The sequence below is a fragment of the Octodon degus genome, unplaced genomic scaffold (genome assembly GCF_000260255.1).
Source record: "Octodon degus isolate 3935 unplaced genomic scaffold, OctDeg1.0 scaffold00157, whole genome shotgun sequence".
NCBI lineage: Eukaryota > Metazoa > Chordata > Mammalia > Rodentia > Octodontidae > Octodon > Octodon degus.
The window spans coordinates 3153571-3166037 of record NW_004524733.1 but is presented as its reverse complement, the minus strand read 5'-3'; positions in this window follow the sequence as shown (position 1 = coordinate 3166037).

Sequence of the window (12467 nt, the reverse complement as noted above, 5' to 3'; positions counted from 1 at the left end):
CTATATAGCCAAACTCTGCTTCAAAAGCAAAACTGAACAGCTACAAAGCAACACATGAATTAAGCATCATCATAGTCCATATGTTTTGGGGCTGCTATTTTTAAAGAACCATATGTGAAGGGGTATGTTAAAACTTTTATATTATTAGTCCATAATAATTTTGGATATAGAGTTAGTAATTTAAAATGTTAGTAATGTATGCATGCTGTTTTTCATAGAGTACAAATGTTTTGTACAGTTCAATTATAAATTTTTTGAAACCAAAAAATATGAAACAATATCTAGGCTTCCTGAGTTTCCTGTTGGTTTTTTCTCTACTGCTCATGACTTTAGAGCTTCTCAAAATGATTGTCAAGGCTGTCATTATTATTAGGTGGCCAGTATCTGGCATATATTGATGGAAGGATGTTCTTAAATTGCGTCTCACAAGATAATTGTGTCCAGTAATCCCATGATTATTTTATTTTAATTGCCTTTTCTACTACATGTAAACTTATATTTTTAACAAAATTTTTAACATGATTTGTAATGGAAGAGACTATTCTTAAAACAGGCAAAGAGAAATAAAAATAATTGTACGGAGAAAAATCTTTACATAATCTCATAGTTTATTCTTTGGCAAAATCTTTATGGTAGATAATGGTAGATGAAATAAGTATTTTTCAAGTATGTACAAATATATTCACAGATACTTAAATTGGGAAGCAAAGTCGTGTTACAAATGAACATAGTGATATGGAAATGTCTCCAGTTAAAGACAATTTGTACCTTAATTTAAGTCCAATTCAATTTTGGTTAAATATGTTCTATAGGCATCAAAATAGAAGCCAATACTGCAGGTCACCAAGGCCTTAAATTTTTAGTTCACTCTTTGGGCTATACTTCTTCCAAAGATATTTTAAACCTGTAACGCGGGCATAATATTGAAAGAAACAGAGCATTAAAGCACCGTTCCATTAATTCCCTTAGCATTGCCCAAAGAACAATTTGAGGGGCTGGGGAGATGGCTCAGTAGAATAAGTGCTTGCAGGGCAAGCACAAGGGCCTCAGTTCAATCTCTGGTTCCACAAAAAAAAAATGATTCACATTTATATTTGATATGTAAGGTCTGGAATCTTCAAGAAATTGACATAGAAATAGAGATAGATACAGATGACACATACTAGATCTCTACATATAGATATAGTTTTAACTTATTATCTAGAGTGGATCAAATCCACTCCCTGGTTTTGTAAGTCTAGATTTACTTGAACATAGCTATGCCTGTTTATGTTTTGTTAATGGTTCTTTCTGTGGCACGTTAGAGTCTTTGGGTTCACTAGGTCTACAGTATTTAATATATAAGCATTTATAGGAAATATCTGCAAACTCTTCATCTAGAGCAAATGCTTTCTAGATAGAAGAAGCTTGCACTGAAAGCAACAATTCAAGATATGTCGTTCAGGAATAAACTAATCCCTTTTTTGTGTTAGTTTCTATTTAGAATCATCTTCAATTGAATTAGGAAGTAAGATTCATTCAGATGTTCTTCAGGCAGATTTTGAAAAAAAACCTTCTCTCCTGTATTTGGTACCTTGCATTCCTCACCTCTTATACCTCCTCCCCAGTCAAATTGCTTATTTTTGTTCTTCACTGCATGACAGCAATAAGCTGTGCAGATTTATTTATCTATTGCTTTCAAGTGAATCTGTTCTCAAGAAATCAGCCCGTACCAAGTACTGGCAGGGTGGTGAGGAAAAAGGCACCCTTTTCCACTATTGTGGGAGTGTAGACTGCTGCTACCACTTTGTAAATACGTGCTGAGATTCCTCAAAAAACTAGGATTAGAGGTCTCATTCAACACAGCTTTACCATATCTTGATATTTTCCTAAAGGAACATAAGCATCATAACAGTGATATAAGTGCATCTGTGTTTATAGCAGCACTATTTGTTTTAGCTACATCTTGGAAGCAATCAATAGAAGAATGGATAAAAAAAGAGGTGGAAAAAATAAGCAAGTCAATAATACGCAATATAGCAAGCATTGTTGATTGATTTATTTTTTTTTTAATTCTCTTCAAAATATGGCCCAGTGGATTAAAACACCTGTTTAGGCAGAGTGCAGTGACATAGGTTCAATCCCTGGCCTGCCAGGCTGGCCCTGTCCCCGGGCACAGTGAGACAGAAACGGAGATTGGCTGTGGCACACGCCTGTAATCCCAGTTCTTGGGAGGATGAAAAGGGGAGAATCACTATGAGTCCGATCTGCATAGTGAGACCCTGCAGATCCTGTAGACCCTGTCTTAAAATAAAAATAAATAAATAGTAGGATAAAAATAAAATAATGGAATACTATTCACCTATAAAGAAAGATAAATTGGACACTTTTATATGTAAATGGATACAACTCAGGCCATATTCAAAAGTGAACTACATCAGACCCATACGTGTAAGCATCATATTATCTTACCACTGTCAGAAAATGAATGAGCTAATAAAATTGAAATATACAATAGAGAGCTGGTGACATAGCTCAGTGGCATAAGCACCACCCTGGTAAGCGCAGGGTCCTGAGTTCAATCCCCAGTACAAAAAAAAAAAAGTAGAAAATGTGCAATAGATATTTTGAATTGAGATGAAACTGTTCAAAAGAAAAGATGAACTAAAATGGGAAAAAGGAAAAAAGAAGAGAAAAAATATAATTATACACAAGATAGTTAAGATAGTTGTATGGTTAGTTTCTCTTTTGTCATTGTAAGGAAAGATTTGTGCTAATATTATTTGGACAAGACATCATGCCTACATCCTTTAATCTCAATAACTATCAGGAAAACAAAAATACACAGTGTATTCATTGTTGTAACAGTCCCACTAACATGTTTTGAAACTGTTTTACTGTTATTTTTATTTTTTTCTCTTTAAAATAAAATTTTTAAAAATCCATTTATATTTCTACAAATAAAAAAAGTGAAGTCTTTTTCAAGAGATCTTTTAAGCTATGGACTCACTTGCCACAGCAAATAATGTCTACTACTTCCTATAGGACAAAAGACGTCTTCAGGACTGAATTTAGAGGAAGAGAAAAGCACAGTGCTTCTGCTCAGAGATCTGACAAGGTTGTGTTGATAAACACTACTGTGATGAGAAATGTTGCTAGAATCACAGTCCAGAGTCACAGTCTAGAGTCACCGTCACAGCAAGATCACCGCTGGAATACTTCTTCATCGCATTTCAGATTGATGAGCAATTTTGGAGCAAGTTAGCGAAATGACAGACACGCTGTGCTGTATCAACCTCGGCTGCAGAACGCAACACAGATAATTCAGTCTTCTTCAAATGGGCTTTATAAATGGTATAATATAGTCAGTGTATACTGGATTTATATGTAGATGTGGAAGAAAATTTTAAGAAGGTTCTGTTCAGTGAATTTTTGGTGTGTGCTTGTTAGTTTCTGGAAACAAAAATATTGATAATTGCATTTCTGAGACATTTTTCCCCAAGTCAACTACTATTGCAAATTCACCATTGTTTAGGCAAATTTCTAATATTTAAACAAGCTATTCATATGTATGGGGAAGTTATCCTCATTTTCCCTGTAAAAGTATTTCTGTCATTCTGTGTGATTTGATTATCTGCTTATCAAATAGTATACAATCTTCCCAAAATAGACTCCTTTTTGTAGTGGTGCTATTATCATTGAAATGCCAAGTCATGTTCTATCTAATAGGGTGTTAAATTGTGACAAATTGTATTATATGAAAACAAGGATTTTCACTTATTATTAGCTGAAAAAATTATTTATTTTTAATTTTTATGTGTTTGGTACAGGAGAGACTCTTAGTGATCCTCCAGTTTTGAGCCTCCCCAGCACTGGGATTACAGGTATGCACCCTCACACCCAGACTCAGTGGCTGGCTCAGCACACTTGGGAGTAAGGCCAGCCTCACATGCAGTACTGGTGATCAAATCCTGGTACCTGTGCTTGCCTAAGCAGGTGCTTAGTCCACTGAGCTATTTCACTGTCCTGAAAAGTGTTTATTTATTTATTTATTTATTTATTTATTTATTTATTTATGGCAGAACAGAGGACTGAACTCAGGCCCTTGAGCTTGCCAGGGAAGCGCTTATTCTACTGAACCATCTCCCCAGCCTCTAAAAAAAAAATTCAAAAGGCAAAAAAACCACATTTGTCCTGTGCAGTGATCATGTTGGTATTTTCAGTACTTCTATGTGACATGAAATGCTAGGAATATTTAATTATGTTGCATATAGCTGTGAGGTCACTTTTGTAGTAGTTAAATCAATAAATACTTGAGAAAATACAAAGGATTAACATACTAAATTTATTTGTAGACCTAGAATAATAAGTAGAATAATATAACATGAGACATAAAATGTGATATATACAAACATATAATTTAAAATTTCCAAATAGATTTTATTACATATGCTGAGGTAAAAATGTAGACTCCTTGTAAGAGTAAAAATTCTTCTGGCTGTGAACTACGTGAGCCATGAGTGTGAGGCCAGCCTAGGCTACATTGTGAGTTCAAGGCCAGACCATGTCTCAAAATAAAAGTACAAATTCCTAATCAAAAAGATTGTATTTTTTTTCCAGGAAAATGACTAAGTTAAATTATGTCATGAACAATTTTCATCATCCTGCATTTCAGGGCCTCTTTATTAAATAAAGCAGTGTAATGTTGCTATTTCAGAATGTTCATTGACTGTAGCCATCACAAGATAAAGCAGAGAAAACATCCTTCCAAAAATTGTAATTTGACAACACCTTTTATTAAGAGATCTGTCTGCTTTCATAAGAGTTTTAGCATTAAATACAGTTACATTTATAGGATATTTTAATACCTATAAATATAAATAAATAACTAGAAAAGAAGAATGTGGCTGCTACACTTTGGGTTATCTTTTCTTAAATATTTGACTTTTGGCTCTGTTAGTTAACAACATTAGCCAAGTGGTTCCCACCTATTCCCAGGAATTAACTGACTTTTATGTAGATTTGATTATACATGTAAATGTCATAGAAATAAATTTGTCTTCTAAAATACAAGAGCAAATTACACCTTCACATTCATTATTTTATTAAACTCCTATTATGTGCTTAGTAGGAAAATAATAATCTATGAAATATGCAGGCAAAGGGGAAAATCTAATACAGTAAATAGAAGGGTGACAGGCAAAACCCTAATGCCTGGGGATAGGAAATAGCACAGAGACTAGGAGGGTGCTGCAGATAGCTTGAAAGTTGTGTATCCACGGAGGTCCTAGGATAAATGCTAGGTGAGACGTAAAATAATGAGACTGGTAGTTGTCGATAGTAGCTTCCATGAGAGGAAATTAAAATTCAGGTTCTTTGGTGTCAGATTCCAGGCTGTTCTTCAGGAAGTGTAGCTAAAACATTGTTAGGAGCCTTCTGTGTGTTTGTGATCTAATAATGAGTTTCTAGTGTTTTTTTTTTTAATGTTTTATTCCAATAGCAAAAAGAACATGTTTTCAGTGAGAAGATAAAACTATGAAAGGTATATTTGCACATCAACATAGCCAAGTTTAAGCAGCAGCCTTGACAGCGTGAAATTTAATATGGGAATCAGAAAATTTAATATAGGCATAAGAGTACATTCAGAGGCTTCTAATTTTACTGATATGCTGTGATAGATGATGACACTGGCACAACACCATCCTGAATACATCGATTTTCTAAGCCCAGCAAACTGTGACTATATTATTTTATATGACAAGGAGTCATGTAAAATGTCACTCTCACGTGGAATGACGTTTGTTAATCTTGTGGACTGAAGAGATGGAAAGTATTTTGAATTGTCTGGGTGGGTCTAAGGTAATTTTTAATGTGGAAGTCAGAGGAAGAAGTAAAATTTAGATCGGGGGATAGGAGCCCGATCAGGCTGGCTAGTGCTGTCTTGGAAAGATGGAAGGGGGTCTCAAACAGAGCAATGAAGGAAGTTTCTGGAACCAGTTAAAGTCAAGGAAATGGGTTCTCCTCGAGGCCCCAGTACACAGACATGATGATGCCTTGGGCTTTAACCTAGTGAGATTCACTCAGCGCGTCTGACCTCCCTCAATGCAGCTTAATAAGTGTGCCTTGCGCTTAGCTATTAAGCTTGTGAGAACATGTCACAAAAGTGGTAGACACCTAGCGAATGCATTCGGACATGCAGTATTCTTACGCTAAGGCTACAGGTGACCCAGTGGTGAGCAGTATATTTTTCCTTCACCTACTTCCTACATTTTAAAAATTGTTTTTCCTCATTTCTTTTATGACTTTTCTTCTAATAATAGCTTACCATTCTCACACATGAAAAAGCCTTTGCAAACTTTGCATTATGCCATTGTACACTTGTAACATTTGAATATTTAGTCTTGGTTAAGAAAACAAATCTAAGAAAAAAAAATAAATGACTAATAGCAATAGGTCTGGTCAGTTCATAATGCTATAATAAAATGTGCCAAGGTACGATTTATAATAACCACCAGAAAATATTTTGAGAAACAAAGACTTGAAGAAAAATAATGTTTTTCCTCACAGCCACCAGGGAAACTACCTGATTCAGAATACTGTGAAAATGTGGAAGATGAAAAACATTTCCTTTACACTTGGGAAAATACAAAGAAATACAACACATGCATACACGGAACTGTTCTGAAATATTCTGGTGCCTGCAAGTTCCCTGCAGGTTAAGTCCTGCTGTGGGGGGAAGTGACCTGCTTCGCACTGACACGCGGAAAACGCCTCCTGGAGAGCAATGCCGGAGGTTGCTCCTGTTCAAATAGAACTTTATATTGCACATATGTGCTTATATCTTACTTACCTTTAGACACATTGGTTTTATGTAGAAAACATAGCTATCACTGTAAATGCATTGTCCATCCTACTCTACCCTGTGATAGTATGACAACATTATACCATTATATTTCTAAAAAGAGTTGAGTACCTGATGAATCACCACATAAGAAAGAGAACACTAAGCTCATTAAATGCAGAGAGTCAGCTCTAGGAGGTGCCAGAGAGGATACTTGATGGCAATAACTACAGTTCAGCTTGCAGAAAAATTTTGCCTCATCTTGTAATACAAAACAGTTTTTAATCTGATAGCTTATTCTGAAATGAAGATAAAACATTTGAAAACTAGATGAAAGAAAATAGGAAAATGTAAAAGTGTAGAAAAGAGTACACATAGAATAAAGCCAGTAGATTTTCAGCATATTGCATCCCATTTCAAACAAGTATCAAATTTTTGTGTTCACTTGATCTCAGCTTAGCCGTATCTTAATGATAAAAGAGAAAGAAAAACGGCTTATTTAAATAGTACCATGTGTGTATCCATGTAGATCTCCATATAGGTTAATTATTATTCCATTAGAACAATCATTTATCTATTTATAAATTATGTTAATTAGAAGTAGAAATTAATATTTCTATTTTATAAATAGAAATTGGTATTAATACGTACTATTATTTAACACAAAACACAAAAGTGCAACATCTATAGCTAACTTCTTTCAAAAATATCAAAATCTTTCATATAAGCTTAAGAAAATATTTTAGATTTGCAACATTGTGATCAGCAAACTAACACCTTTTAACTAAGTAATATATAATTCCTCACTTGTGACCTTAATTACTAGTAACGTACCTTGATGATCATTAACAGTAGACGATTCGTGAAGTAAATACATCCATCAATGTACACCAATCACAAGTATACACTGAATGGTTCTCCCAGTTTCCACACACCTGCAGCACTGCACAGGTACGGTGGATTGTGTTTTCCATCATCTCATTGATGCCATTTGGAGCAGAGCACGCTCGGGTGTGGACTGAGACCCTCGCAAGGAGCAGTGTGTGCTTTACCCTGCTGCTAGGATCCAAGCTGCTGCCTTGTGCTTTTAAAGCAGCAATAAAATTTTGATTTTTCCAAAACGAATCCCAGAAGGTGAAAATCTATAAAATGCTAAATAAAATATTTTAACATTAGATAAATTATAAAAAATAAATAAACAGAAAGAATGTGTTTCTGAATATCGTGCAAATAGAACAGAATGAGAGCAAAGAAAAGCATTACTAAAGTTATGTATTGAGCAAGGTTTGATTCACAAATCTTATTTATTTTGTAAATAAATTTTTACTTATCTTACTTATTTTGCATTTAATCTTGACTATTATGAGACTACATGTCAGAGAATTATTGATGAGGTGCATACCTGATGCACTGTATTGAACCTGAAGAAATCAATATATATTTAGGAAGTACGGTATTCGCATAAAGTTATTTCAGAAACAAGACTAAAGAAAGGGTTTCACGGGTGAAATTATTTGTGCTAGAGATATAATTTTAAGGTTGGTTCATTCTTTCATGCTTGATGATGTTTAGAAGAGATAATTCTAATACTTTTAGAGCTCTTTTTTCTTCTTTGTAGAGAAAGAGAAATATGAAAGTAAAGTATGGCCTAAAGTTATAAAGTAGAAGTGAAACTTTGAATTGCAGTAACTTTTTGTAAATGTAAAAGTTCGATTTTTAAGCAATTTACTTAATTAGAATGAGGTAAGTCCTCAAAACTAAAAAGTAAAAAATATTTCACTTTTTTTCCTCTAAAATAGGTGTGTTTTTACTCATTTTCTAAATTGACTTTCAATAATCATTCACTCAAGTCAAGAATTTTGAAACATTTCTTTAATTTTTTCAACCATGTGGATTATCACAGAATATGCCCATCCCAGGCTTTTATATTACAGTAACTAATAAATTATTGCAGGAGGGTTTTTTTTTGCCATTAAATTCCCCATGCCCTACACTTAAAAATTTAGTTGGTAAACCTAGATACAGCATACTATCCTATTTTTAACACACTGTATGTTCTTAGGGGATGACATTGAAAGCAATTCAATCACTAGCAACAAAAAGCAATGACTTATGAGTATATCTTCAAGTGGCATCCACTTCAATATAAAGGCTTCTAGTTTATCATTCTTAATAGCTGAATAATACTCCATTGTGTAAAAATATCACATCTTTTTCAACCATTCCTCTGGTGATGGGCATCTTGGATGTTTCCAAGATTTGGCTATCAAAAATTGTGCTGCTGTAAACATAGCACACATATTTTGTTCTAATAGTGTTTGTAAATAGGATATCATGTCTGCATCTTGTACAGCAATGAACCACTAGGAAGAATGTAAGCAATGTGCTAATTATTGAAACTGTCCTACCAATTTGGTTTGAAGCTGTCTCATTGCTATTTGTTTCTCACTAAAATTATGGAGAAAAAAAGCAATGACTCAGATACATAAGCACAGCATTTGTACACGTGACACTGCTTGCATGTCACAGCTCTTGTTGAGTGAGTCTAACATTCTGATTACATTGATAGCCAGAGTTATCATTCCATAATATACGTACACACACAGGCCAGCTCTGTAATATTTGATGTTGCCTTAATTCTTTCAAGACACCATTCCATTGTTTAAATCAGTTTAGTTAATACTCTACATTCATTGTAAGGAATTAAAATGAGATATCCTGACTGTAGTGAACTGCCAAAAACTTAAGCAAAAATTGGTTTCCTCATAGACAGTTACAGAAAAAGTGTAAATATGAATGATGGTCTATTCATGCAAGGTATGATCCTTGTATAAGGAAGTTGGTATAACAGCAAGTGTTAGGGTGTGTGTATGCATGAGTGTGTGTGTGTGTGTGTGTGTGTGTGTGTGTGTGTGTGTATTATTCTCTAATTAGGTCACACACAAAAAAGAGATCTCTGAAAAGATGACATTGAATTCCAAAAAGTAACATCAAATAATAAAAGTAGACTAAAGGTTATACTTAATTAAATAATAAGCCATTTATGTAATATTTATTAATGCATATAGTATGTCTGCTCTTGATCACGTAGTTTTAAAATCGCTTTCCTATAACTTGTGGTAGATTACCATGCAACTCTGCTATTTCTTCTAGAATTAAACTCTGAAAAACTTTAGTATTTAAATGGCTCCCAAAGATACCTACAGCATGATAGCTTGCTGACAGACACCTTTGCATGCACTTAAAGTGGATATATCAAGGAAACAGACCCTCCCTGTGTCGTAAAAATTTTTAACATGGGAAGACTGATAAAAGCAACGAATGTAATAAATTGGCCAAGTTTATCACATTAAGAGATGAATGTAATGGAAACAGTAAAGATAAAGCTAACAGACACACAGTGCTGCAGGGCGAGCGCTGGGTGACAACTTGCACTGCTAAATAAGGAGGTCAATGCACAACTTTGAAGGACTTCGAACTTGAATCAGATGGAAATAGCCCAGTGTATTTGTGGGAAGAGAAGTTTGCAGCTAGAGGAAGAAAAAGCCAAGAGAAAGGCTATAAAGTCAACTAAAATCAGCACGCTGAAAACACGTCCAGGAAGTCAAAGTGGCAGAAGTTCAGAGGGTTAATGAAAGCTGCAGGCAGCAATGGCTCTGCATACCAGCATTGTCATTTTGACTTTTATTCTGATCAAAGGGCAAGTGGGAACACAGGAGTGCTGTGATCAGAACTATCATTTACAAAGACTGTTCTCCCTTTGCTAAGAACACACTAAGAAAGTCAAGGGTAGAAGTAGAGAGACCTACTACAATCCTCCAATTACTTTACTAATATCTTCTCTTCCTTCTCACTTTTTAGCATTGAAGTCTCCAGGCTCAAATTGTGATTTTCCCTTTCTTCTAATCTACCCTCTCAGTGACTTCATCCTACTTTGCAAAATAAAATTTCAAGGACTTATCAATTATCAAATTTTTATTTCCAAATAGGATATTATTTTTGTTTTATGTGATCACAGAATTGTTTTCTTTTGTCAGGCCAGGTGAAGAAACCCAAGAATCTGGTTGCTATTGACAGAAACAGGAGAAACATTATAGCTGGAGGATATAAGGACAGTATCTGGCATCGAGTGTCAGGTGGCAAACAGAACAGCATGCTGCAACTTCCTTTTCACTTCGGGCTCTGTAGAGGAAAGCCTGTGAGGAGTGCCACGTCCCTCTGTACCCTTCCTTTGAGCTTTCCATCCTCAAGTCCAAATACGTGCACAGAGGACGCACGAAAGTGTTCACCTGCTTATTCCTTATGATGCCTAGATCAAAGCAGCCAGCCTCCCTTTTGTTTCGAATGAGCATTGAGGACTCTGAAGGACAGCTTTTGAACTGAGATGCTGAGGTGACAGCTTCATGTTCAGGACTCCTCCACTATCTAATGGGCCACTATTGTCAGACTACTAATGACCCAGGGAGGATGACGGAGGGATAGGAGCGAGCAATCACTGAAGGACTATGTCTGCTAAATTTCATGTGCTTTATTCGTTTGTCACAAAAGATCATCTTCTATCTGACCTTTGGCTGATCCTGGTGCTTTGAACCCCAAATTATACAGTCTTCAATCCCTTTCCTAAGCTCACCTTGAGTGAAGCTGTGCACTACCTACCTCTTTAAGCCAGAGATAACCTTTACTGAAACTATTTCTAAGCTAAATATTGCAGCATATTATATAGTCTTTTTTTTTTTCTTTCTGGTGATGAAAAGGAAGGACTGTGAACTCTTGTAGGATTAAGACATTTGAGATTTTTATGGCATAAGTCTGTTCAATTTTTTAGTTTCTGACATTTTTATATGCATTTCTAAAGGAGAGTGTGATGTCCTAGCTAAGCTATCAACATAGATGCTATACTTGAATATAAATTAAGAAGATAATGCTTTGAGCACAGATGATAAACTCTGAGCTCTTGATCATGTCCCATGTCCTAGGGACTCCCATATATTTGGATCTTGGTGTATATTAACAAATTTTTACTTGTTTTCTTTCTTAAGCAATATATTTATTTAATGATTTTAAAAACAGAAACCAGGGTGATGCTAGTACAGAAAACAAGCAACATAGTCTATTTTGTTACAATCCTTAAATGTCAGTAAAGTGTATTTCTCCTTTGACAGCTTGAAAATTGCAATTTGGAACTAAAAGCTTATCCCTACAATAAAGAGTGGCTAGTGAAGTTTTTAAGAAAAATAAGAAATTTGGTTGCTGGTTGTTTTTTAATCTTGTTGGAAAGAAACTCACACTGGTAAAGGTTGTGCCCTTGATGTGTTAAGCAGGCTGTCCACTTAACCCAAAGGTCTATTCAAACAGTTCAATCAAATTGTAAACTGTCACACCGTCCAAATACATTAGAGAGGCCTGTTAACAGCTGAGAGAACTTGTCTAAGCACCGAGAATTGAGAATAAAGCCTGATTCCCAGTTGAACAGCTGAAAATGGATTTAAAGTTAAAAAGAATAAGTTTTAAATTAGTTTTTGATTGTCCTGACTCCAAATGTACAAACAGTGATTCTCTAAGACAGTGGTCTTCAACACGTCTTTGCTGGATCAGCAGCAATAACATCATCCTGTCCACCTTCCTTGAGGATGTCCTAGGGCCCACC